The 26,099-nt window shown below is 43.2% G+C and overlaps 1 protein-coding gene across 2 annotated transcripts in view; it reads right to left on the bottom strand.

Moving 5' to 3' along the window:
- Positions 1 to 26,099, bottom strand: part of plxnb3 (plexin B3) — an 86,084-nt gene that overhangs the window by 34,050 nt on the left and 25,935 nt on the right. The window contains exon 1 of one of the 2 annotated variants that reach the window (XM_030733029.1): positions 19,261 to 19,383. The exons of the other annotated variant lie outside the window; for it this stretch is intronic. The gene's annotated coding sequence lies outside the window, so the exon portion shown is untranslated. Of the gene's footprint in view, positions 1 to 19,260; positions 19,384 to 26,099 lie in introns of those variants that run through there. 2 annotated transcript variants of the gene reach the window in all.

Below are 26,099 nucleotides of genomic sequence, written 5' to 3'. Positions count from 1 at the left end.
GCATGATCTCTAGGCCGGCTAGGCTGGTGATGATTTTAATTATTTATATAATGTTACACAGATTTATCTATAGTTATACGGCATAATTTATTAGTAGATTTTTCTAAAATCTGCAAAATAATAATCACACTTTAAAATCAGCAGTGTGGAGTACAGTATTTACATCCAAAATTCAATGGAATAGCAGTAGAGTACATTGAAACTATACTTCAGTAAAGTACTTCAGTAAATGCACCATGTTGCATTCCACCACTGGGCCCATCTGTCATCCAGTGACAAACTAACAGTAATTCTAGTCTAGTGGCATTTTATAGAGGGTGACCGACGTGCCCATTGTCATAATTATTGCTAAAATAATTAGACTATAATTAAACAAAAAAAAAATAGTTTGATAGACCACATTTTAGCTTCCATACTTCTCTTTTCAATGCAATCATTAGCTGTCATAACCTGTCAGCTGCTGTAAAAGTTCACAGACGGAGAAAGCAACAAACGCCTTCGTGTTCACTGCGAGCGGAAATCCAGTTTCTGAGTTTAATGACAGCCAAAAACTCCAAAAATGTGCTCACGGTTTAAATCAAGCAGCTGAAGAGAAAGATACGATTTACATATTTGTGTGATGCCTCAGTTTCCTAATGACTCTGATCAAAACAAAGGCAGGAAACAGTCTGTGCCTGGAAAAAGAGTTTGATCAAGGCAGTTGCTCCCAGCCATCAGGAAAGACAGAGATCCACAGTGAAGCACACACCCGAGTTTCTCACTAAACTTAAAGGCAACTTTCAGAAAGACTCAAATAAATGTCCCGAAAATCCCAGTGTCACTGCATCATTACTTTAAATCTTATTTTGTCAGGTAAAAGTTTGTTGTTTAACAATGTTTGGTAACACTTTATAGTAATATTTATTTAAATTTAAGTAAAATGTTTAATTATGTATTAAAGATGTTAAAAGACTATAGTTTTACACTGTAATAAAAATCAGAAATCAGCATACACAACGTTTTATATATGCTGATTATACATGCTATATTACTTATTTGTTAACGATTACCAAATGTTGCTGTAATTTTATTTAAAAAGGTTTCATTACCAATCATCATTGTAGTCTCAGTCCCAGGTCACAAACACTGCTGCTTTAAAGAAGCTGGAGTCCTTTAGCACGGGGCTCCCTACTGTCCCACTTCAGCCTCCTACATAGGCCTAAGCATCTAAACCCAACAAAGTAGTTCTGGAGCTGAAACCTGATCATTTTGTGAGTGGAAGTGATATAAAAGGGCACGGGCAGTCCGCTCCAGGCTCACAGTTTTGTGATTTATGCTTGTATCAGTATCAGTTACCATCCAGAAATGTTTTACAAACCAATTATTAACCACTTATTGTGAATTATTAATTATCCTTCCACTGTAAAATGCCTATTAACTAAAGTTTAATTAAGTGCCAATTTACCCTTTATTAATGATGGTTGTTAGAAAAGCGCACTGCTCCGGGGACACTTGTCTGAAAATTAACTTCAAAGGTGTGAACGTTACTGAAAAAGGTTTGAGAAGCTCAGATCTGGGAGAAACATGCTGGCGAAACACAAAAGCTGAAACATGACCGAGGAAAATCCTTTTCCCTTGCAGGACTACCAAAAACCCCTTGAAGGAGCCCCAGAAACTATTCCAGCAACCTTCACGCCTTCTCAGGGGCTCGAGGAACATTTTTACAGGCTTATCTAACCTCCTTAAAAGGCCTGACAATTTCTTCAACAACCTCTGGAAACTTTTCATGCTCCTTTAGAATAACCCCAGGGGCCATTTTCACTTCCTCGGGGTCCCCGGAAACTTTCTTTGTGACCTGAGATTTTTCAAGGACCTCTGGAATTCTCTGACAGACCCGAGGAATGGACTGCACTAAAAGGCACCTGAAAGATCTTCCATTACTTCTGAACCCTACGCCCATTTCCTCACGGACCACCATCACATCTCCAAGCAGCCCTTTAAAAAGCCTCAAAACCTCTTTTAGGACCTCCAGAACTTCCTGTGAGACCCAGAACTCTGTCGAGGGCTCGGAATTAAACCATCACAAAGTCCAAGTCCTGCTCTCTGATTGGCCGCCAGGTGAACAGGTCAACCTCTGTTTCTGCAACATAGCTCCAGGTGTTTTATTGTGCCAGTAACCGTGGCAACAGGGACGATGCTGCAGGTGTGTCTGCAGTGAAACATGCAGCAGTTTACTTTGCTAATCGCAGCAGTTTGTACTTCACTCGTCTTTTGTTCCTGCCCTCCCTCCCCTTTCTCCCTTCTCTCTTTCTCTGTTTTTTAATTTTCTCATGGGTCCTCGCCTCGCCCCCCCCCTCCCCAATGTTCTCTTCTCTTCCCTCTCTCTCTCTCTGTATGTAAATGAAGGACAGGCTGCTTTCAACACAGTGAGGTGATGATTACAGGCTGCCTTACCTCAGGCGCGCACACACACACACACACAGAGCTGTAACACACACACACACACACACACACACCTCCACCCCCATATTATCTCTGTGGTTTGGTGCTGACTCTCACACTCACTCTTCAAAGAGACGACAGAATCAGACGCACACACAGCTGTGAGTGTGTGTTACTGTGTGCAGTTAAATTTCTTGTCTTTGTTCATTTCCTGTCCTTCCCTCTTGGCGACTCCCCTCCCTCGGTGTTTGTACTCGTCCTAGTTTCGGTCTGCTGAGGAGCCTCAGAGCCAGGCAGCTGCACAATATCCTCAGCACATCGGGGTCCACGCTGAACCTGGTCTTAGCACGACGTGGGCTACTGGTTTCTACCTGGAGTGGCCTCATAAAGAAGCAGTAATGAGGCAACCACGCCTTCCCCTTAGATTCCAGCAGAGGAGATTCGGTCCGTCGTCTTCCTCCCTCTTTACCTCCAGGCAACATTCCAGAGAGGGAAAAATTTCATGCTGATGCAGAACTGAATCAACAGCTCCACAGAGCATCACACATTCAGCGTCATGTACAGCAAAGACTCATCACATGATCTGTAGTGCCGGAATCCATATAATATTTCTACAGCACTGACAGATCCATGCAAATACTCAGTAAAAGCATGTGTAGTGTGGAAGTAACACAAAGTAAGATACTGCTCAGTGGGAGAAATATATACCGTTATGAGCACAGTAATATCTTAGTGTCTGAAGTCCTGCATCAAACAGCTTCATCCTTCAACCTCCACACCAGCTTGGAGCACACTGCGCTAAACACATGTAGTCCGATGGCATCATTATGACTCCACTGTGACACGTCACATCACCCAGCTGTTTTCACCACGCCGAGGATCAACCAGGTCAGGAGAACGGCACACCTGCTCGTGGATTCGGGTCTTTGCACAGCATCTCAATCAGGACACACCTGCAGACCTCCAGGCACTCTGGAAGTTCCTCTAATGACCACATGAGGCTGGCTCTGGAAGCGAGCCAATCCCCATCAACTCCCATCTTTAAATACCCGATCTTACAGCAAATATTAGCCTTCTTACAGCTCCCCCTAACAGTTTTGATCTGTGCCTAGTTTAACTATCAGCAACTGTACAGGAAGTGTATTTTATTGTCATTCCCCCATTAAAGCTAAACAGAGGCTTTAAGTTAGCGATGTAGCTGGTCTGGCTGACAGGTGGATGCCAACACAGGTGGCTGTAATTGGCAGCTTCTCAGCTTCTCCTCAGCTAATTCGAGTCACTGAGCTGGACCTTTCAACAGCATTTGGTGCATTTTAATATAATTACTGAACAAATAATATGGCTTCATGTGCAGATAATGGTACTAAGAGCCAATCTAAAAGGTCTGCGCTCCAGTTGTTTCAGTAAGTAAAATTCTATCCCTTTATTTGACCTTTACTTAGCCTGCATTAGCATTTTAAGTACACCCAGCTGATCCTAACTGATACTATAGAGTTTTATATGCTCACGTATAGCTCCAAAAACTAATGGTTGTGATCAAAATGCTAATATCAACGTTTCAAAACAGAACATCACAACAGAATGACAGGACACTGGAGAGAAGACAGGAACGAGCAGAGACAAGCATACGGGTCGCCTGTTCAACCCAGTGATGTGTTGTTACAAGAAGACGTTCCTCATACAGACAGAATTATTTAGTAAAACATTTCATAATAACACAAAGACTATTGTTTCGGCTTCAGCTACTGCCAGACTGAAAGGATACAGTAACAATTCTGTTGTGGTAAAAACATGAGAAGTTTTTTGTTATGAGGAGAAAGCAGGTCAGAGCTGCTGTGGGACTGAGAACAGGAACAACAGCCGATTTGACTCCGAACAGTGCTGGAGGTCTGGGGACAGGTACACTACAGGGTACAGATACTCAGCAGTACTACCTGAAATACTAAAGAACACACACACGCACACACACACAGGACTACCTTCTTTCCTTTGTTTTTCTTTTCCTTCTTTGTCTTCTTCTTCTGCTTCAGGATTATTTTGTTGTGTGTTTGGCTTTGTTATCATTCACACACACGTACACACACACACACACACACACTAAAAAAACACTCCCCTGGTGAGCTCATGAATATTTTTTGGTGCTCGTGGAGACGAGGACGGTTTTGATATCATCAAGGGTGTGTGACAACTGTGACACACAGACACACTCCGTGACACACACACTTTAAATCCCAGTGGGATTTAAAATGTGTGCGTTTCCCTGTGTGTCTTTGTGTGCGTGTTATGCATGTTGTCAGCTACTGTCACAAAAAGTCATTTCCCAAAAAGGCATTTTTTTATACATCTGTGTGAATCATAGAGCTGACTGTACACAGACCTTCATCATCGTCCCCACAGGAAGTCAATTTGTTGCCGTGGTGATGCAGCTCATTGATGTAGAAACATGATGAGATGTTTAAAAACAAACAGCCCATGCTCCGTTGCTATTATTATGGCAGTTACTGTACAGCAAGCTCGTACGGGAGGTTTGAACTCAGAGGTCTTTTAGTGTTTGTTAGTAAATGTTTTGCATTTTAATTTAAATAGTTTGTCTCCGTGTCATTTCTTCTTTCTGCTGCTGAGTGCAACAGATACACAAGTTGGTAAACTAACAGCAGATTCAGGCCCAGACTCTTCTTGTGTAGCTCTCCAATAACAAAGAGTTCACAAGTGTCTCTACAAATGACCTAAACAGCTACTAAACTTAAACCTTTGAGACAAATTTAGCAGACTTTCCCCTTGAGATGGTGATGGTCCACCTGATGTCTTTTGAACATCTCTAACCAACAGAAAATTTCCCCGCGGACAAACATGAGTTGGTGAATGGCTGAATTCAAGTCTCTGTAATAACCCAAAAATATGATTTTTTTTTTTTTTAACTTTCACTTCTAAATTCGGACCTAAAGTGTTTTTAAAGGCCATGGATGAGTGGTGCTAAGGTACTGCTCAATCTCTACTGGATACCTGCACATTATGTCATGGTGATTTGATACACATCGTAGTACAGTGGTTACAAATGTGACATATCACAGTAAATTGTCATACTATGAGAATAATTTTTTTCCAGAAAATCTAAACCATTTGCCGGGGGGGGGGTAATGGGACCCTTAGAGAGTGGTCATCAGTGACAAATACTGTACTGATCAGGTCAGGGAAAGCATGAAAAGGAGAAGCTGAGGTGGAGGTGGGTTACAAAGTGGCTTGCAGAAGCTCAAGAAGTGTGGGAAGGCCAAAGCAGTTTAGATGGCCGACCACATTGAGACTTGCTAATTGGATGTGTAGAAGAATATCAGTTGAGCTATCAGGCAGTGTGGACTGGCACTGAGATCTGCTGTGACTTCATGGCCTGAACTAACACTAAAACCCAGGAATGAGTCAGCAACAGTTTCCTCTCAAAGCTTTGTTTGCTAACAAGTGACTAAATAAGACGTAAGTTGCCACAGACACTCAACATCACTGAGCTGAACATGGGAGCTTAGTGATAATGACACTACAGTCACGCAGACCTTGTGTGATACCTAAGAAGCCTCAGGGAAAATCCTCCTGTCGAAGGAAGGGCGATGCTAACATCGAGGGTGGCCTACCCAAACAAGCATTCATGCACAACTGTTTTGATACAATAACTCGAGTGTGTTGATAATTTCTCACCACTAATCATGTTAGCGTGACGTGGACACTGAACATAACTGTAGCGCAGACTTTAGTTTATCTGCAGCAGATTTCTTTGTCTTTGTCTGAACTGTTTTCGGGAGCAGCGGGACTCACTTTGATTCTGGGCTGTTGTGTTCTGATCCGATCCGAGCTGAATGGAGCTAATTCCTCCTTTTTTGCTCAGACAGAAGAATGGTCCATTGGGCTTTAAACTGTAACTGTGTGCTTTCACATAATCATCAGCTCACGCTGGGTCTTTTTATTGATGACAAGGATGCTGAGCTGCTATTCCTGCCTCTCTGTCTTTAATCTGGATTAAATTCCGTTTGTATTGACAACACATGTAAACACACTCGGAGCCGAGTGCTTGACAGCGGGATCAGATCAGAATAAGAAGAATTAGAGATTCTCCTCAGCTTAATCCCAGACACTAGATCAGAATAATATGTGAATAACAGCAGATTAACAGCAGACTCAGCTCTCCTGCAGGGAAACAACAACCATCTAAAAATATCTGAAACTCGAAGGAATTAAAGGGGTCGTTCTGTTTCTGTGAACCAAATGCAGCTGAAGTTTGGAATTCATATTTCTGTTCAGTTTTCTGTCGCACATTACATCTCATTCATACAAGCAACAGTCTGAGAGTCAGTAAATATCTCTGCTCTCAGTGCTTTTGGAACCTTTTAAGGACCCGTCAGGACTGGGCTGCAGATTCTGACTGCTTTTCAATGTGCTTTCAAACCAGAAGCTTTTAGATGTCAGTGAAGGCCACGCTGAGCCCGAGGTGTTTAAAAGGCAAATATTGACACCAAATATTTGATTCAGGCTTTTTAGATACACAACGTGGATACTTTATTGTCATTCAGTGCACTCCTGTCACAGTGTTTGAGCACGCTGTGAACCGAAATGCTCAAAAGATTTTTTTTGAATAAATTTAAATGCCTTCAAAAATTCTATTTACTTAAATATTTTGACATATCTGTGAGTTTCTTCCTTTTATTACCTTTAATTATTAAGCAGAATATGCAACTCCGACTTCAATATGATGATTTTACTGTATTTATTTCTATTGTGTGCATCTGTTTTCCTCTGCACTTGTCCATTAATAATGTAGGATCTGGAGTGGGTGTGGCAGGAAAGCTCCAGGTCTGCAGGAGCAAATTATGGACATTAGCTAAAAATCCTGTGTGCATTTTTTCATACTGAGTTGTTCTATGTTTGCTCATCGTGTTTACAGTTCGATTTCACGGGTTGTGTTTGATTTACCTTCATGGTGGAAAAGCAAAGCTCTGACAGCATGGGTAAAGTAGGCTGCTGGGTTTATCGCTGTGTTAGCGCTGACAGAAGTGTACAGAGGGATTTGCCTTTCTCCAAAATTTAGGGTTAAGGCAGGGTTAGGGTTCCCACCTATCATTCTTAGTGGTCTTAGTGGTCTTTCTTGGCCTAGCATTCCTTCAGGCCAAGAAAGGTAAGCAGTGCTTGTTAAGTGGAATCTAAAAATTAGACATCAATTAAAACCAAAGTGAAAGAGATCCTCCTTCTCTCTCCTGATAAACCTTCTTGCATGTTTGCATACATCCTTTAAATTATTGCCATCTTGTGGCTGCCGCTGGCTACTGTCTCTGGAAGCAGTCATAACTCTGCCGACTATGAGCCACTGAAATCTGTATGGGGGTCAGCATTTTGATGGGCGTGTCCGGGTGCTGTTAACTCGAGCTTGTCAAGCCGAGGGGGTCGGCAGCTTCTTCTGGTTGTCTGCACATGTGCATTGTGGATGAACCTCTCAGTCTCTGGAAGCCCAGCATGCTAGACAAGCTGCCAATGGCTCTGCTTTTTTACTGCTCTGAGATCAGTTGTCATTTGTGCAGTGTGGAAACAGAGATAGCATTCGCAAGTAAATGAGCATTCTGCGATTAATCAAACCGCAGAACGGTGAAGACACGCAGAACGACTGCAGCAAATTGTGCAAGCTAATCAGCGTATAAAAAAAGAATGAAAGACAGGAAGCACAAAATGACATCATTTAACACATTCCTGTTAAACAGCAGAGGACGATTTATTTATTTAGTTTTAGTGTGGGGGTGGACGGATGCATTATTAATATATCTCTTCTTGCTCTTCTGTAGAAGTGAAACTGTCACCTTCTGATGTCTTAGATATCAGAGGGTTAACTGAATCCCTTGGGCAAGGTAAATGTAAACTAAGTCAAAGTAACTGAATAAAGAAACTAATCTAAATATTTATATTCTAAGCATATTTTGCATCATAAACTCACTTAGATGTAGGGTTAGGGTTAGGTTCATCACCATTTACGTGAAATTTTCACCTATATACTCAAAGGTATATCATATAACAGAATTTTCAATTTAATTTAAATTAATTTAATTTATATAGCGCCAAATTACAGCAAACAATTGCCTCAAGGTGCTGTACATTGTAAGGTAAAGACCCTACAATAATTACAGAGATGATCAAGCACTTGGCGACAGCGGGAAGGAAAAACTCCCTTTGAACAGGAAGAAACCTCGGGCAGAACCAGGCTCAGGGAGGGGCAGACATCTGCCATGACTTGCTGGGGCGACAGAAGACAGCATGCATGTAAAAGACTTGATCTGAAAGGGAACATCAGCTTGCTTAGCCTGTGGCTAAAATGCAACCTAACCCTAACTCTGGTGACATAATGGATATTAAAGGGTGCAGCACTGGACCTCAGTTTTTTAAATTTACTGCCAGCTTATTGGGTTTTACAGTGAGTCAGAGGTCATCTGTGCTGAGCAGCAATGTGCCAAATGGTTTTTCAACAAAGCAGCTTAAACTTGAGTTAATGCAACAACTGTGCTTGAGCTGTCCATAGATTTATGTAATCGGATACTTGCTTTTTTTTTTTTTTTTTTATCTGCTGAACATAAATATTTCAAAAAGTGGCCATGCAGCAAAACGTGAACTGCAGGTCAAAGATCACAGTTACAGTGACAGGAGGGCAAAAGGAAAAAGAGGATCGCTTCGTCCAAAACTCAGAAAGATCAACAGAAGCGTTTCTTCTTCTGGGCACACAGAATAAATCTACTCAGTCTGAGACAGACATCAAATGCTTTCTATTCTGCACTGATGTTAGCGGGTCGCTACTCAGTTTTCCACCTCAACATAAAAGCTCCACTGTGTTCATTTCACAGTTTTCCTCTCATATTGTACTCTGCTGCACTGTACAGTACTCTATTGTACTCTACTGTAAGTGTTTCTACTGTATTTCAGTGCAGTCCTCTGCAGCCACAGCAGCAGCAGCCTGCTCTCCTCCACAAACTGAATACTGATCACTGCGAACATTAAATATTAATAACCACAAGACTTTGATACTCAAACTATAACACACACACACGCACAGACACACAGATGTGTGTATGTGTTTGAGGGTAAATGTGTGAACAAGTGCAAGGAGGTGATGGGCGTTAATGATATTGATGCTAATTCCATCACTCTGAGTGCAAGTATGTGTGTTTCTGCATTTGTGTGTGTGCGTGTGCGTGGGTATCTGTGTGAATATATTATCGCTACAGCCTCCTCTCCAATTAGCAGAGTATGTAAGTGGTTTTGATCAGCAGGAGGTCACATGACAAGATTTACCTACACCTCCTCGGCTGGCAGGCCCATCACAGCTACACTGAGAGGCTGTTAACACACCTCAGCGAGCCAGAGTAGCACTTCCAGTCCCTGTCGGCACCCCTGACAGGATGCAGCCTTCAGAACAGAAATGATGAGCACAAATGATGAAAACAAATAATCATTCTCTGAGGAGCGCCTTTTTATGCCGTCATATTCCTCCACCAACCTGTACCACATAAGACCATCCTGTAAACTGTATATGAAGTCCCACGGTGTGATCCTTTGGAGTGTGAAGTCCCATTTTAAGCCTCAATGTTACCACGTTAATGAATTCCAGTACCATTTTGAAGCAAACCCTAGCACCCATGTGAGTACTTGTAAAATCTATAATGTGCTCTGGTATCACCGCTTTCAAATGGGGTGGCAGAGAGGCAAGGCTGAGATGGTTTGGACATGTGCAGAGGAGGGATAGTGGATATATTGGACAAAGGATGTTGAATATGGAGCTGCCAGGCAGGAGGAAAAGAGGAAGGCCTCAGAGGAGGTTCATGGATGTAGTGAAGGAGCACATGCAGAATATTGGTGTGACAGAGGGGGATGCTGGGAATAGAGTGACATGGAGGCAGATAACCCCTAAAGTGGTGACGCCCTAAAGGGAGAAGCCAAAAGAAGAGGAGGTACTCAACACCTTGCAAAAAAAATAACAGTGAAAATTATACTTATAATGGGTCCACGATGAAACTCACAACTCCAGCCTAGTAAAGTCATGTTTATGCAACAAAGCGTGCAGCTTCTCGGTCCTCTAACTGGAAACCATGCAATGAACCTCTATGGTTGGAGGTTTCTGAGGAAAGAAGGAGCATATTTAATGCTAAAAACAGCTGCAGAAACAGGCTTCTTCATTTCTGGACTATTAGCACAATTAACCACACAGTAAGCCATATTATCAGTCAGATAATTGCACTGGAAATGCTCCAAACGACATCAACAGCACAAACGCAGCTGAGACGGTCAGTTCAGTGAACTGATGGAGCTAAGATAAGTCAGCTACAGCTGCCTGTCACTCAAAGTGACCACTCCCCTATCGTTAAGTCTTAATCAAATTTATTTTTATAATTTATAAAACCAATCTGGACAGTTGCTTTGAAAGGCAAACTTAGCCAAAGAGGCCCGAACCATTTTTTGTGCCAGGCTGTAAACATGTTTTGTTTATCTGCTGTTAACTGGCCCCTGTAAGCATCGGCGTTTATGGGGATTAAATCATTTTTTAGCCTCGAGTGGCTGTTAGAGGAACTGCAGTTTTGGGCACGTCTGTTTTTCAGCCCTAGAGGCTGTTTGGTTGGACCATCCTCTGCTCTGCTGGCTGGAGTCCACCGGGACCATCCCCTCCATCAGATCTAATTCTGGCCCCCAGGCTATTAGACTCCCTCCTGGACTTGATCTCAGCTAAGGACCAGGTGTTTGCCTTTAGACCAGAATGCTGAAAAATCCCCAAATATGTTCAGTATCAGTGGATTAAATGCTAATTGTTTAAGGTAGTCCTAACCCCTTCCACAATCTGATCCCAGCTGAGTATCAGGGGGTCTTTTTGAGATTCAGTGATTCAGTGTTTGGTGAAACTGCCTTTTTCTGAACCTTGACCTGAGTTCACCATGAGAGCCTCACCTGGACCTGGAGCATCGTCTCAACAAGTCATCTTTTCAAGCCTCATAGCTGCTGCCGGTAATAATAACTCCTCAGCTGCAGCACTGAGACCCTCTATTAAATCGCATGTTGGTCCAGATTCAGTTGTCATGACAACAAACACAAAGACGAGCAGAAGAAGACAACAGCTGGACGGAGAACTGGTTAAAACGGTACTCGAACAGGAAGTCGCCCTCATAGCGTCGCCGCTGACACCGATAATCCAGTGTGAGCGTGAAGGTGAAGCATCAGCAGATTCAAACTACTGAGGCGCAAACAGGGGGGGGAAAAAAAAAAAAAGAGGGCTACATTTTCCTGCATCAGGGTGGAGACGTGTGGAGGAGAAAGAGGAGGAGGTGCAGTTATATTAAACCAAAACCCTGACTGTGTTTTACAGCTGCTGTCTCCGCTGCCTGCCGCCCCTCCCTCTGTAGCTAACAGGCATGAACCAGCTCCATTATGTGTTTATGAGAGGAGAATTTTACAAGATTAAAACAAGGCTTTGAGAGGGGGGGGGGGGGGGAGTAAACGAGAGAAATACTGTAATAACAGAGAGGAGGAGGAGAAAGAGGAGGGGGGAGATCTGAACTCTAATCAACAGAGAAAAAAAAAAGCGAAGGGAGGAGATTCCTTTATTTAACAATCTGTTTCATTCACTACAGAAAGGAGAAGAAGAAGACGAGAGGAGACAACTGGACTTCCATCATCTCCTCCTGCACCGGAGGACCACTGAAGCCTCCTGGAGCAGAGATTTCCTCTAAAAACATAATTGAATTTCCAAATGCATGAATGACTCCAGTGTTGAAGTCATGCAATATAAAAAAAAAAAAAAAGGCAGGAATATGAAAATAAAATGAAGATAAAACACATTAATGGCTGCAAGTTCACTGGCTTTATGATTTTTATGGTCATATTCTATTCTTTAACATCTCCATAACCATTACATCAGACCTCGTCTTGTCTGAGCTGCTCATTAGATACATTTTTATTGCTTTTCATGTCACACTGTTTCCCCTTTTCTTTCTGCTCCGATGGCAGCTTTATTTTTAATATATCATCGTTTCAGTTCCTCTTATATAACCCCCGACTGTGGTATCTGCAGCGTTGGGGAGTAGTCAGCGAAATGTAATTAAACCAGTAGTTGAACTACATTTTGCTGCATCTTGCTGGCCTATCAACTACAATCACAATCATCACTCAGTATTTACATTATTTACATGCGATTTTTATTAAGTTATCTGAAGAAGAAAAGAAAGGAATGCTTTATTAATTGATTTTACCAATGCATCTCTATTGTAACTGAAGGTTGTCGTAAAGAAGCTCGCTCCCTCTTCCTTTCATCGTGACCACTGTAAAGGTACGCAGTCATTCATCAGTCAGCCGCCACCACAGGCTTTAACTTCACTGTAGTCCATGTGAAAAAGAGTGGGTGTTACCCAGCGCTCACGCAGCAACAATGCCATACATCTCCTCAATCTAAACCTAAAAAAAGAATCGCCACAAAAGTCACCAACAAATCCTTTGTTCATCTGCGAGCCACGAAAGCCGAGAGCAAACACACTCTGTGCTGGAGAGACTGATCATTTCTTTACAGGCTAGTTTGGCTTTAGTTAACCAGGCTAGAGGTCTTTCTCAGGTGGCTTTCATGTAGGTAGGTGGGTCTGCTTTCAGAGAAGGTTCCCCACCAGTGGAGATCTGAAACAGGAGTTTAAAAAACTCTCACACAGCAGAGCAGATAGTTTTATATAGATATTCTAGGAGTGTTGATTATAAGTTTGTGATGCGCCTGATTCAATGTCGAGATGAGAGCGTGGCTAATGCACTTGGTAACCAAGGTGCCTTCCACTGTCTGCATGAGGTGCATCACACAGATGCCTGCTAATTAGAGCTAAATGGCATCTAAATCAAATACCAGAGTTTCAGTGGAAAAAAACAAAACAGCCTTAGCACAGACTGTTTGTAATTAACCGCACATCGTGCCATGTTCTTTGACAGATAACTGTATTAAAACTGTTCCAAAAGGCTTGAAGACCACAAACACACTGAACACTGGTTGAGTTCAGTGTGAATTAGCGGAGGTGAAGCCAGGGAGACAGGCAGTGGTTGGCACTAAGATCAGCCAAACTTTAGACCTTAATTCAATCTAAATAGTTGGGTTACAGAACAGTTGTTATCATGTTGGGACTGACTCGCTTTTGGAACCAGCCTCAAATGGTGATTAGAGGAACTGCAGCTTTATTAACACACCGGTTCAGTGAAGAGAATCGGATTTTGTTCTTCAACGAGACTCAAAGACTTGAACATTAAATCTGTATTAGCTTTGACAAGCAGGCGTGTTTTTGCCTGCCGCAAACTCAAAGTTTTGCTCCAAGTTATCACTCGATGTGCTTCAAACGCAGAGTTCCATCAAAAACTGGGTCTTTGCTGGTGCCAGAACACAGATGAATCCAGCTGCTCCAGGCTGTTTTTCTCTTTGCTTCATTCATAATAGAAAAAAAACTGTCATAGATGACACAGTGAGGTCCCTCTGTCACCGTCTCTGCTGCACCCATCAGAGCACGAATGCAAAGATTTCAGGTATAAACATGTAACCAGAGGCCCAGCTGCAGCACCAATCCGATTGGCCGAGCCGTCTCTTTTCAGATGATGGATTCAAGTCATTAACGTGTGAGCTGGATGTGTTCGCCCACAGAAACACAAGCCACAACCTTCAGGCCGACACATCACGTGGTTACACGGAGCTCGTTCGGCCTTCCATCTAAAAATCAGCTCAGATTTAATCAAACTTCCAGAAAATGTTCAAAAGAAAAATTTGAGTCAACGCTCGTTTCCATCCGGCGCGGCTGATGGCTGGTCAGACGAACAGCAGGCGGAGGAAATTCGCCACAAAGTTTCTGAAGAGCACACGTGCTCGAGATCATCAAAACGACTCCAATCGCAGCTCAAACAGAGAAAAGGAAATCAGAACGCGTGACGGGAACATGGCGGGTGTTTCTGCTGCTTTACAATCAGACTGACAGCAGATTTCCCTTCATGATTTTCATGGTCAAAAGAATTCATAAAAGTGGAATTAGTGCAATATGTGTCTATCAGAAGTAATAATAATAATAATAATAATAGCAGCAAGACTTTCAGTCAAATTCATATTGTATTATACTGTCTGTGGTAAGATAATTAAAGTCATCAAACAAGTGCATGGAGGAAGCAAGAAAGCCTGTGATCCAAACTGTAAAGTGTCCAAAAAGAACAAATATTATCATGTGTACACAACTAACATGATGCATCACTTTTATCATCAGTAAACAGTCATAGTGGCACCGCTAGTTAAAAATTCAGGCTAGAGCGTACCATCATCGGCCTTGCTGTGTCACGCCCCTCACTCAACAGGAGGCACAAACTTTGGTATTTACAGAGACATCATCATCATTTAAATACATGCTGGCAGCAGAGAAATCTAAACTCACCGTTTTCAAGCACGCGCAACAGCTCTAAACGTCTCTAGACCAACAAAGAACATACTGTAAATGCAAGCTGCCAGCTCCCGGGCACAAAGACATGCAAATAGTGCAATTAATTCCAGCATGTTCCTCACTAAAGGCTGGCATCGTGGGTTCTACAAGCTATAACCTCCATCCAGGCTGCTGCTTCACCTGAACCACGACTGTCTTTAACCTGCAAATTCTCTGAAGTCCGAGTCACGGGTGAGTGCACCAGTGTGAGAATAACACAGGTAAATGAGTGCAATATGACCTGCGCACTCCAAGCAAGCAGCTCCAGGTTCTAAACCAGAGTATTCTCAGTGATGAGAATGCATCTGAGGTGGACTATATCCTGCTGTGTGCTGCATGTGAGAAGCTTCATGTGTAAAAAAAAAAAAATGGCTCAAGTTAAAAATTCTTTCTGCAAAGCTACTTGGATGATTTCACTGACAAAACCGCCCTTCAGCAAAAAAAAAACCATATTGTTTGTGTAGCAGCTTATTACAACCTAAAATTATATTTCAAAGTCAAGCAACCTCGAGCCGTATAAGTGCATGTAATGGCTGGTTTGATTTCATCACCTTTAGATGGGGCAGAATTTGCCCCGCAGCTCTCAAAACCTTTCCGGTTCCACTCCGAAAGCCGATAATAGTTCAGACACCACACCCAACAATTTAGGTCATTTTATCAGTCAGACAAAAGGATCAAAGTTGAGCTTTAGTTAAATAAATATATGGGGGGGGGGGGATAATTTTTGGATGCTATTGGTCTCTTTCCCCACTAAAAAAAAAATGACATTTACTTTATTTTCACTTCATGTTATTAACCTACATGTCTGCACACGACCTGCAGTGTCTTCACACTCCATTTTAAAAACCTCCTGCTCTATTCCGACCCTGGCCCCCTGACCTCAGAGAAAATAAACACACGTTTAACCTTTTAAAGGTGCAAATGATGTTTTTCTAACCTACTCAAGAAACAGCGAGTGAAGGCCAAACTGAGAAACGGTCCCACAGCAGACTCGAACCTCGGTCTCCTGGCTGAAAGTCGTGGGTTTGTTTCTTTCTGTAAGACCTGATTCGTCAGGCAGACTGAGTGTTTCAGGAGCTGAAGACAGTTGAGCTCACTGGAAATGGAAAACGGGCTGGCATTTATATATAAAACACTTTTGTAATTCTTACTAATAAAAGCCCTTTAGAGACTTCAGGTGTGTTTAAATGAACGGTAAGCGGTCAAGTGCTGTCCTGACTGTCTAGCAGAGAAGCTGCAGAGAACATAGCTGGTGTGAGATCACCAAACCACAAAGGCTCTTTACTGAGAATCGTTGCTGTGTTTACACAGGAAGTCTGATTGCCTCTGATGTGACACATTTCTGTTGCTGCAGATTTTCTGCAACAGCAGCATCACACCTTCAGAGTGTTTGAGCCTGTTTCCTGGCGGAGCTCAAAGTTTCCTCAGTGACTCACTGCAATGTCCTGATGGTTCAGTCTCTGTCTGAACTGACAGACAATATAAACGCTGCAGACAGTCACGCATGTTTGCCGCAGACAGCGGAGCAAACTGAACCCCGGCGAGCTCAGTTCAGCATCTGCAAACGATCTGCAAGATTATTTTCCCATTCAATCAATTAATTAATTGACTGTTGCCGCTTCCAGTCTGCATCACCAGCTGCAACGCATTCAGGCACCATGAAAACTCATTAAGCGCATTAAAACGCCGTGCTTCCTTCAAGGAGCACCCTTTATATTTATCACAGCACATTTCTTTCAGTTATTGCTGTGCAAAATAATAGTTTACAAACAATAACTACGAGGAGTTAATAAAATATGAAGATTTATTAGACTAAACTGCAGTTTCTATGTTATATTACACCCTGCAGGGCAATTAAAATCTGCCCCTCCTGCTACTTTATGATTATTATCAATAATAATGAAATATATAAATACTGGAGAGTCTGGTTTCACACTGCATAACACACAAAAATGTGTGTTATGCAGTTAAAAATAAGAGGTTAAAAATAAGTATTCTAATTTCACAGGTCATTTAAGAGATAAGAAATAAAAATGAGCATAGATTATTTTTAACACCCAACTCAGCCAATATTATGGTTATTTATAATTTGATTTATTGCTTCTGCAGTTGTTGTCACATTGGGTGGGGCTGTTATTGTCTAACGAGCCCTTAAAGCTGCTTTAACTGACCTTCATTTATAAAGAATCGGGGAGGAAACAGACAGTTTTATTCAGTTATTAATTCACGCTTTTATTGTCCAGCTTTGTGTGGACTGTTGAGTCCACATCGTGAGTCGGTGCAGGTTCATTAAAGCGCTTCATAAGCTGCTGTGAGGAGCTGCTTCACTCAAGCGTTCTCATCCCAGTGCGTCCAATGCTGCTGTTCTATCAGAGACCCGTGATGTCTCAAGATAACACACACGGTGTCCTCAGCATCTGCGCCTCGCTGCTCCGGCTGCAGCAATAATAGTAAAAATCTGTGCAGTGTTCACATTAGGAATTTAAAGGGGTGATTGTGGTGTGAGTCAAACATTTGTCAGCCAGGAGAGAGCGGTTTGCATCCTGCTGGGGAACTTTGAGTTTTTTCACCTTGTTTTTAACCACTAAAGTGTTTCATTTTTTACTCTGTGCTGAGAATCGAGCCCTGAAAACTTTCTGAAGCTTTGGAAAATTAGGTTAAAATATGTTTTCCTTTGGACACTCCCCACCGACGCTCGGTGTTTGCCGGGGCTTCGTTTGCAGAGATCTATGAAGATGTTGCTTTTTGTTTTATCTACTCTATAACCTCACTATTAAAATGTTTTCTGCGGTATGTTTTATGATGACTCAGATGAAGACCACGAGCCAAAACATGGCTGTCAAAAAAAAATACTGTATATCACAAATATTGCTGGAGCTTCACCGTCCTGGGTTAAATTATGCCCCTTCACAGCATTTCCCACGTGCATTAAACAGAGCATTTCAGGTGATGCTGAGAGGGCTTAAGAAGTGTCGACAGTGATGAGTTGTGAGTGGCAGTCCTGTCGCACTGAACCTAAAATAAGTGCTTCGGGGGCAAAAGGACACGTGCAGAATTTGGACAGCGGCGGTATTTGATGCTGTGGGGATAAGAACAGGCCGGCTGTAAGGCTCTTAGACGAGTGCAGGTAAAACTGTGTTTTTAAATCACTGGTGGGGCTGTGAAGCTTATATTAAGAGGTTTGGGGCAGGTCCATGTTGGACTTGGAGATAATTTTAGGTAACCGGATGGTTCTGGTGTGCTGGGCCATCCTGCTTAGTAAGTACTTTTACTTTTGATGTTTTTTATTCACATTTTTATGCTGAAGTAAGATTCTGAATGCAGGTCATTTTATTGCATATTATTGTACTTGTGGAGCATTTTCAGCATATTGCTGCTGCAGTTCTGCCTTGTGATCGACTGGTGACCTGTCCAGGGTGAACCCCACCTCTCGCTTAATGTCAGCTGCAAAAGGCTGCAGCCCCCCTGCCACTCTCCAAAGGATAAAGCAGATAGAGCTAACAGATGGATGAATGGATGGATAGATCGAGACCAGCAGCACTTCTTCTTTGGTCTGCACTGTCAAACAGCTTTCAAAGGAAACAACACAACTCAGACACAATAATGAAGGTTTCAGTTACTTTTCATGACAAACAGGGATGCATTTCTGCTTGATTTCACTGAGTTTGTATTTGTGTTTCAAGCCAAACATTTTGTCCATCCAAAACGAGACTTCACCCACAGAACACGACAAGAGTCTGCAGAAAAGAAACGCACAGACTCCAAAATTAAATGGACTCGTTCATCTTCAGGTTCGCACATTTTCAGGGGATTTCTGGTGGGAAATTCTTCTACATCCTAATTGAATAAACCGCTCAAACAGCAGCAGCTTTGTCACAGAGCCTGACTCAGCCGCTGCACCTTTATGTGCACAGTGCTGAACAAACTGCCAACAGCAGGAGAAAGAAACAAAAAGGTGTTTACAAGGAGCCGCTTCACGTTTGCACCTTCTTTTCTTTCTTGTCTGACACGAGTGAAGTTCATCACTCTGAACACTTTAGGAGCTTTACTGAAGCCGTTACTACTCTGCCACAGACCTGCCAGAATAAAACCTGCATGAAAACAGAATTCAACAGTCAGCGACACATTTCAGAGGGAGCGGAAAAAAAAACAGCTGCAGGAAACTTCTGCGCACAGTGACAGAAAGCGACGGTCAGAGTCCAGTCTCTGATTCCTGCCCCACTAATTAAATAACAGCGCAATTAACGAGAGTCAGCTGTCAATCAAAGCCTCCTCACCGAGCGAGGGGCACGCACACCACATGAGAGCCCGAGAAAGAGGGACAGAGTGAGAGGGGGGGAGAGAAACAGACACTTACTTCTTTCAGGAAACAGTCCGTTTTTCTTTCATTCCTCCAAAAAAGAGAGAGACAGACGACAAGAACTGAAAGAGCCTAAACACCGGCCGAGAAAGAGAGAGAGAGGGAGGACGGAGGACTACCAGCAGACAGATGGAGGGAGAGAGGGGATGACAGGAGAGAGAGAGGGAGGGCGGGTGAGCAGCCGGCTAGATGGCTGTAATCCCATTATTGTGAACGACACATTGTTCTGGGAGAGAGAGGGCGAGAGACATTCAGAGAAAGCAGGGGGAGAGAGAGAGAGAGAGGGGGGAGACTCAGAAAGGAAAACCCAGAAGGAAATTGAAGGGGCGGGGCTTATGTTCCACGCTTCTGTGGGTGGAGTTGGAGGGGGCGTGGCCAAATAATTAATATTTAATAGGTAGGTTGAGGCGTGAAGTTGGAGTCAGAGAGGGTGAGGGAGGTAGTAAATCAGAGAGCGTTACCACACCCCGCTGACTGTTTGAGCTGCTGCGGATTGAAGGAGTCTAACCACGAATCCAGCCACAAAATACTGCAGCAGCAGGAAAGGCACCAAATTCTCCCAATACAGCAGTAAAACTACTATTATTACTATTTAAATCACTGCCTCACCTGAGAGGAAAGTGATGCTAGCGTCAGGTTCCATCAGCAGAACTCATAAAAACAAGATGTTGCTCACATAAATGAACGCTCGGAGTATTTTAAAAGTGCATTATTTGTATGCAGATATCCACACGGATGTGGCTCAGGTGCTCGAGCGGCCCAGCGGGTCGATCCCCGGCTCCTCCAGTCCACATGGTGAAGTACCCCCTGGTAAGATACTGAACCCAGTGCACGTGAGGAGAAAGGCGCTGTATGAGTACCAGTCCATCTTTGTGAGAGAGTACAGGAGGCAAATCGGAGACAGGAGGGTGAAGTTCTCAGCTAATACTAGTAAAATACTTGAATTTTACCACCAAAAACCGAGCACAGACTTCTTGGATGGTCTGTTAGTACAATAAACTGCACACATATCTGCATTTGTCACCAACAGCACCAATGCGCTTGAAAGGTCCAGTCCAGTTCAGGTGGAGGTGGGGCCTAGCAGACAGGTACCTGTGCTGGCACACCTGCCAAAGCAGGTTTTGGAAACAGCCTCAAGTGGCCACTAGAGGAACTGCAGCCTTTTGCACATTGGCTTCATTTTTCAGCCTGGAGGTCGCTGCTTGATATGGTTCTCTGACCCACCCTTTTAGCCCTTCTTTTTCCACCGTTGTAGGATCCATTGGATCAAGCCGATGAGGGAATGATTTTGCAACGGCTCTGACTGTGAAGTGATACAGTTGCAGTAAATGTAAACCTGTTCCAACAGCAGGTACAAACTGAATACCTGCAGTGGAAAATGTTTATTCAAAATGTGGTCAGTTTGAATAAAATTAAGGTGAGACTGTGAACAATGGACTGAGTACTAAATAAACTGTGTTATTAAGTGACATGCTGTTTCCACACATTGATTCTTAATGAGAAAAATGCAAATGGGGGAGGACTGGGGACAATCTGCAGTGATCTGTCAGGTAAATCAATTTAAACTAATTTCAGTCAAATCCAGAGAAGCTAAGCATCTTTAGGAGAATCACACACTTTAAAATCAATAAATGTTCAAGATATTTGACTCAGTATTGATGAGCAATCTCAGTCAAACAGTCAAGAGTTGCATTAAAACTTGCAGCAGGAGGGTGGAGGGAACGGAGCAGGTCCAAGATTAAGACCATCCAGCTCCCTATGTGTGGTTCAGGTTGAGGAAAGACTGTTCTTTTAGTTTAGTTGTGTTCATTCTGTGTCTCGTGTAGATGTTTTCTCATGAATTTCTTTTAATTAAACCGAAGTGACTTTTTCTGTCTGAAGTACATCGTGGTTCTTCAGACATCCATCGCTGTTTACGCCAACGCTGAAGAAAACTTAAACACGAGATTCTCAAGCAGATTACGAACTTTTTGTGGGTTTGTGGTGGTTTATTTTGGACAGAGATCAGAGACAGTGACATCCTCAGGAAGTGGAAGTAACACGGCATCGAAACATGCTGTGCGCGTGCCTGAATGTGAGGTTTAAGTTTCTCATTTCTAACACTAATGACTGCCTCATGCCAAACCTTTCGAGCTATTTCAGTGTCTCAGACAAATATCTAGTGTAGCAATAAAATCCTGAGAGTTTTGTTAAAGCTCATTTTGATGGTTAGGTGTACAGTGAGCCTAAAAGTATTTCTCTTGTCTTGAGATTCTGATAAAATAAGATATGTTTAATATTAATGTATATTTTCCCTCTCTGACTGAAATCTCTGACTCATTGTCTTTAGATGTGATAATGTGGCAGACTTTAGTCTTTTCAAAGTCTTCCTGAGTGCGGTAGGCATAAACTTCCTGTTCTGTTTAGATAACCTGCAGTCGTTTGACTGAGGATGTTGGCCTCGTGTCTCCCTGACGGTCTGAAAACTGCATTTTCACAGCTGGAAACAAATCAAAACCAGTTTACCTGCCGGATTACAGGAAACAGCTGCCAAAATCTGACAACACTGCAGCCACTTCCTGTCAAAGCGGACAGCTGGACATTATCTATCTGTGTTACACATGTTATGAGATATCTGAGTCATAATTAACAAGCTCGGGGCTCAGATTTCTCGTGTTCGGGGACGCCGTGTTCTTCAGTAAAACCTCCTCTGCAGATAAAATGAACCCTCTCACAGAGAAAGTGGAATCCCTCTGAGGACGTCTCTCTGAGGATGTCCCACAGCCGACGCGTCTCTTTGATTCTCCTCCATCAGCTGCTGCTGTGGGCGGCCCAGCAATCCCACTGTGAGCCACGGTGCATGATGGGAACCAGCTGCTTAGTCTTCTACATGTTCTCACAGTCGTCAGATTGCAGCAGGTGCGAGTCTTTTCCCTGCCCTGGACCGGGGTTGGGTCTTACTCGTGTCTTCTTGATGTTGTTTTCTTTTCTTTGTTCTTCTTTTTTTTTTTGTCCCACACAGAAAGAAAATCCAGCAGCAGAACGACGAGCAGAACCACATGGGATCGATAGTGATCAGCACTGACCAGCGCTGATCAGTCACAGCAGAGGAAGACTCCGTCCAAACTAAACATCTCTGCTAAGGTGAGTGAAAGTTTCTGTTTTCTGCCGCCTGATTGGTTCACAGCTGACAGGTCACAGCAGGTGAGAATCACAAAGTGTTCGGGTCGTCATGGTAACCACCGACTGTTTAATGCGATGTGAAGACAGCGTGAAGAGTAAGTGTGTGTGTGTGTGTGTGTGTGTGTGTTATCGCCATCATCTTATCTGTGACACACACTCTGCTGGTAAAACACGCGTGTGCGACCTCATTTGATTGAGTGTGTGTGTGACAATAAACTCATGCATTCATTCATGTGTGCATGCATGTGTGTGTGTGTGTGTGTGTGTGTGTTAGAGCTCAGCTGGGAGTGTTTGTCCACCTCTCATCAGGAGCCCTCATGTAATATTAATCGCGCACACATACTTAGGGTCACACGCACTACTGAACACACACACACACACACACACACCGATCACATCAATCAAACACACAAAGAGAAAAACACACAGGATTAACTGCAGCCGTCTTTGTGAGGACATTTTGCTCGGGCCTCAGACCTCCAAACGGCCGTCTGAGGGTTCAGATCTGGTTTTCTGTTGTGGATGAGAACCAGGTTTATGTTCAGGGTTACACAAGTGTTACACTTTCTGCACGTGTGGGTTAAATTAAGTCATCAGACTCTTTGTGTGGATGCCTGTGCACTTCCCTTTGTTGCTTTTGTCGTGTGGACTTGTCTGGATTGGCACTACCTAACTCTGCGTGTCAGTAATGCTTTCTTCGAGCAGACCAGAATATGTATATAACAAGAACAGCTACCCGTCCGCTGTGCCTGCAGCTGTCAGCGTGTGCATCCGCAACCCAGTATAATCCGGGCCTGAGTGTCCCAGGAGTGCAGTATGTGCCTGAGGGTCCTCACAAAGATAGGAGAACGGCCGTGTGTGTGGCCAGCTGGTGCAGCAGCGTCCATGATGTGATTTTATATTTCTGCATTAACGTCTCAAACAAACACTCGTTATTTAAAGTCCATTTAAAATCAGTCCACTCGACAATTTACAGCCAATCAGACAAAGGAAATAAAACGTGACCAATTAAAGTCTGCTTCATTCCACTTTAGGACTGTGTCCTCACTGAGCCACAAATTCATATTCTCAGCTTTTCCATTAGTTTCAGCATCCATTCAGCAGCTGTTCAGCAAACAGCAACAAAAATAACAAGCGCACTCTTGGACTGCATACCTACACCAAGGCTGAAAATTCTCTCCACACCGTGCATGAACTGGCCCTGGACTCAGAAGGATGATTGGATCTGGATTAGTTTGCAATATTTCCTTCAGAACATTAAAATCATTTTGAAGGCATGACATTGAAAACCTGCTTCTTACCCTATGACAGCTGGGATAGGCTCCAGCGCCCGCACAGCCCAGAACTGGATACGTGGAAGAAAGTGGATGGATGGATGGATGGATGGATGGATGGATGGATGGACGAGCCAATCATAATGAGGGACCACCCATGAAAACAACAAAGATCCCCAAACACCACCAACAAAAACAGCAACTCTTTGCTGACATTATATTTGCCTGAAACGCTTCTTTGCTAGTTTCTGCTGCCTGCTCTGGAGGAGCCCCTCAGTTGATCTTCTCTCTCCCAACAGCAGGAAAAAAGGCTTTAAACAGAGGGTTTACAGCAGTCTGCAGCCTGAGCCTTTGGCTCACAGGGATTACTTTTACATATGCTGACATCATCTTTGAAATCATGTTTAGTACAAGCATCAACAACTGTAACAGTAAATATATGACAGAAAATAAATAAAATGGTTATAGATCCTTTTAAAGTTACCTGGAACTGCTGTCTATTTGCAAACCTTTTGCTAATCTGTCTGCGAGTGACTGCTTGTCTGAGTCGGATCGTTTGGAGACAGGTTGCCTCCCATCAGCCGACCTGTGCAGAAAGCGGTCGTTAAGAGGTTGAGGCTGCTGCACGCTCCACTTCTTGGTGACCAACTACTCGCAGTTGGTTACAGAATGCAACATAATTTTGTGCAGTCACCGGGCAAACACTGATTTTTCCTACTCACAAGGAGGCTGGCATCTTTTTTGTTTTTTTTTTTACTCTAGTGTAACTGAGCCATAAACCTATAGTAATGTATATCAGTCATTAAAGATTTCCACTTTTACTTCATTATAAGAGTGTCAGACCTAAATGCACTCCTTGTGATCATGTTTAAATAAATCTAGTTTGAAAGTTTAGAGCTCTAACGTGTCCTTTAACTGCTGGGAAACGGTGAAGTCTGCGGGCCTTAAAATCAGTTTTTCGTGCAGTGCCACCTCAGAAATGATCAGCAGCACTAAATGCAATAAATGGTAGAAAAAATATGTTTATGTATGAATTTACAGAGTTAACTATTTTCTGCCAGCACTTGGCTTTTCTCAGCAACAGTGTAGACATTTGCTGAGCGAAGAGTCAGCTGAGGCGTCAAAAGCCCTCTTTTATGTGAGCCTGAGAAAGAAAGCCTGGGTTAACAAAGAAAGTTGATAACCAGTGATGTGATACCCATTATCTCTGATTGGAGTCTTAGGTTTTGTGGAGGCAGCTAGCACAAAAGAAGCCTGGCTGTGTTGAACTTCACGGTACGGCCCTCCTCTAGACTTCGGCATGAGATAAGATATGATATTTCAGGGAGCGTGTGGTATTTTTTTTTTTTTCCAGGTATGCAAGGCTGTGTGGTAGAAACAAAAGATGAAGGACAAGTGAAGAGGCTTTAAAGGGGGGCGGAGGGTGGAGAGAGGAGGAACGGGAGGAGGGGAGAGGTACGTGATGAAGGGGGAGGTGGGGGTGAGAGGAGGGGGCAGGTTTAGAGAGCGTGAAAAGCGGCTTGTACAGAGACGAACCAACCAGGCGGAGTAATGAATGAGGGGGAGGGGGGGGGTGAAAGGTGACATGCAGTAATTGGGGGGAAATGCGTGTGTGATGCAGCGAGGCGATGTGTCCCAGATAAAAATCAAAAAAATCAAATTCGGCTTTATTTATCTTCAGGGTCGTTTCGTTTAAAAATCGGTGAAATAAATTAAGTTAATGCAAACTAGCACATGAAGGGAAATGAGTCTGTTTATAGATACAGATACAGATATATGAGAGACAGGGGACAGAAATGACACAGCTGAATGGGGAATTTCATTTGGGGTGAATTTATGGCTGTAGAAATTTTTCTTTTATTAAAGTCATTTGTCTGAATTTTCCTGTCTGCAGAAACTCATTTCAACAGCAAGGCGGCTGAAACCTGATCACACAAAAGTTTGATTAATCACACGATTGACTATCTTAGGAGAGAGAGCGAGAGGAAAACAGACAGAGAGAGGCACACTGGTAACAATGGCTCTTCTGTCGCAGTAACTCCCTCTGATGATCTTTGGGTCACCGATCCTGAATCTGCAGATTCTCTGTAACAACTAATTAAATCCCTGCATCCTCCATCTATCACCGCACTCCCCAGCAACTTCCACCAGCAATTCTAATAATCTGTTTTCACATGTGATCTTCATCGTCAGAAGAATCAGGTCAGGACTTATTCCACAGATGTCCTTTCTAACGTGCAGCACACAGCAGGAAATAGTCCACTTCAGGCTCGCTCTTATTTCTAATCTGTTTGGTTTAGGCGAAGAGTGCAGGAGGCAGCACGCATGACGCCCACTCACTTGCTGTGAATTAACTGAACAATTAGCTGCGGTATTCTCACATGGGCACAATCAAGCATC

This window comes from Archocentrus centrarchus, chromosome 7, assembly GCF_007364275.1.
Source record: "Archocentrus centrarchus isolate MPI-CPG fArcCen1 chromosome 7, fArcCen1, whole genome shotgun sequence".
NCBI classification, from domain to species: Eukaryota; Metazoa; Chordata; class Actinopteri; order Cichliformes; family Cichlidae; genus Archocentrus; species Archocentrus centrarchus.
The sequence above is the reverse complement of the archived record's forward strand: the minus strand, read 5'-3'. Positions and strand labels throughout refer to the sequence as shown.